The sequence below is a fragment of the Eschscholzia californica genome, unplaced genomic scaffold (assembly GCF_041429995.1).
Source record: "Eschscholzia californica isolate CP2 unplaced genomic scaffold, dmEscCali1.0.p SCAF_3, whole genome shotgun sequence".
Classification (NCBI taxonomy): domain Eukaryota; kingdom Viridiplantae; phylum Streptophyta; class Magnoliopsida; order Ranunculales; family Papaveraceae; genus Eschscholzia; species Eschscholzia californica.
Genome location: NW_028238420.1, coordinates 54,117,170 through 54,119,642, shown reverse-complemented (window position 1 = coordinate 54,119,642; position 2,473 = coordinate 54,117,170). Strand labels below are relative to the sequence as shown.

The window sequence follows — 2,473 nt, the reverse complement described above, 5'->3', positions numbered from 1 at the left end:
ATTTTCACAAACCCAAACCTCATATATTATCTAGAGAAAATGACTATTTGGGTTCAAAATATTATTATAATAACTAAAAAGACAACTATATTTTCTTATTAACTAAAAAGTTCCAAAATATTATGGACAATGATATATATAGTTCAAAATAATATAGGTAATTATCGAGAAGGTCATTTTCATTTTTTTCTAATCCCAAAATACCCTTACTCTTTAAAACTCTCTCTCTCTACCAAACTAACAAAAGAAATTAGGTTTTTCTTTTTCTTCTTCTCGGGCTTTCTTCTCATCTTCCAGTTCTTCTTTAAAAAAAAATTTAGGGATCAGTATCCATGGATGAGAATTCTAGAGTGAGAAACTAGAGTGAGCAAGTAAATTCTTTGCACTTTCCACCACAATCTGATCCTTTATACAATCATCAACCAGATCCAAGTTTCATATATCCAACAATTTCAATTTCCATCAAGGAAAGAATGAGATTCTCTTTTTCTAATTAGTGGATCGATTCTTCAGAGGTATACTCGTCCAACACGGTTTCTCAAATCCTCAGATTCCTGTCTCTAGTGCATGATCTGCAAAAGCCCTAAAATCCATTCGGAAAAAATTGTTCTGGTAAGAGGAAAAGAACCCACCTTTTCATTTTCACAAACTGAAAACCTAGTTTTGTTGAAGAAATCATGAGTTCACATGATATTAGGCATGGGTTTTTCCTATAAGAAGTTGTTATTCAAATTCTAGCTAGGTTACCAATTACATCCCTTTTAAGATCTAAGTTTGTTCGTAAATTTTGGTATGAATCGGTTTCTAATAAGTTTTAACTTTTCAACTCCATCATGAAATATCATCAAAGAATCCTACGGTATTAGTAGAAGTTATGAGATCATTCTATATTAAATCAAGTTATGTTTGTGTGGATATATTGAATGGTGTTTCTGAATGTTGTCTGGATTTTTTGGATGATAGTGTTAAAATTAGAGCTTCTTGTAATGGGTTACTCTGTTGTGCTAGTATACATAAAAAGGGTATCTATTATGTTTTTAATCCAATAACTAGAGAACTCAAATTGCTTCCAATAACTAGAGAAAGACCCTCCACTAAATTCCTGAAGCTATCCTTGTTGGTATGGCAGTTGATTTTTCTACTCAAAGATTCAATGTTGTTTTGATTGGTTATCGTGGCCCGTTTGGTCAAAAACCACAAGAACCCTTCATTTGCTTGGTACTTAACTCTGAAACAAATACTTGCAAGAGACCGATTACACCTCTAAATGAAAAATTCGATCATATGAATAGGAACCACTACCAGTTTGTGTTTGTGAACGGGTGTATCCATTGGTTGAAATATAATTGTTTAAATATAATTGTTTACATATAATTGTTTTTAATTTGGAAAATGATGTTTGGAGTAAGATTTTGTTGCGAAAAGAAGTGGTTGATGTGACAGGAACTAGAATTCGTCGGTTGAAATTGGATGGTTTTTGTCTGTGTTTCAAATTTCAGAAGCTTGGATGATTATTTGGGTTTTGAAAGATTCTTAGAAATTAGAATATGAAATAGTAGATATGATTAGTCTTAGATGTATCAAAGGACTAGTACCAAGTGTTTTTCCAATAAGCCAGATCGACGAATTTGTGATGGCGACCCAATGACAGATTTTGGTTTATCATCGGAAAATAGATTTTGGAAGGAAATGTATTCGGTGAAGTTCAGTTTAGCGTATCTGTTGTGGTTCTCGGCTCATGCTTTCCGAAGCACTGTTTTTCCTCGTCATGATCAGAGGGTGCATGTATGTTTTAATTTGAAACTTCATTTCTTTGAGAGTTGGGTGGCTGTAAATATTATTTCTTATTTACTTATTTGTGACACTCTTGATCTATCTTATTTATATCTGTTTTTTTTTTCGTGATCAGTTGAATGTTTAATCAGAATTTAATGCAATGTTAGAGGAGTTTGTCATTTACCTTTGGTGTTCTCCCGGAATAAAGTTGTTTGATTAGATTTGTGGAATTCTCCTACTTTAATTTAGTTTCATAATCTTTTTAAGTAATAGTTTGCGGTTTGCATATATCATGAATATATCCAGTAATTGGTTAACTCTTCTTATAACTTTGCTCTGCCTTAGAAGATTTATGTAAGGTAATTAAAGTTTATCTACCTGTAGTTTATGTGCTTCTTCAGTTGGTTGTGCATTCGTTCCAAAAATTCATGAGGTCACAATTTGTTTTGAACAATTGAGCTATTCGGTGGCAATAGGCTGAGTCACTCTATACCCATTCAGTTCAATAGAAGTCCTTCTCCTCAAACTACTTTGTGATGTAACTGACCAGACAACATTTTTGATTACTTGATAACAAACTTATGTTTTTAGGGATAATATGCGAGAACATTCTTATCTCCTTTGTTTAAGTTTTTCACCACCACCATAGAGCAGCTCAGGTTTTCATCTCTTTAACACCACCACCAGAGATCTAAGA

The 2,473-nt window shown here is 32.7% G+C and overlaps 1 pseudogene; it reads left to right on the top strand.

Moving 5' to 3' along the window:
• The first annotated feature begins 281 nt into the window (after window positions 1-281).
• Window positions 282-1,955, top strand: LOC147551902 (F-box protein At5g49610 pseudogene; annotated as a pseudogene).
• The last annotated feature ends 518 nt before the right edge of the window (window positions 1,956-2,473 follow it).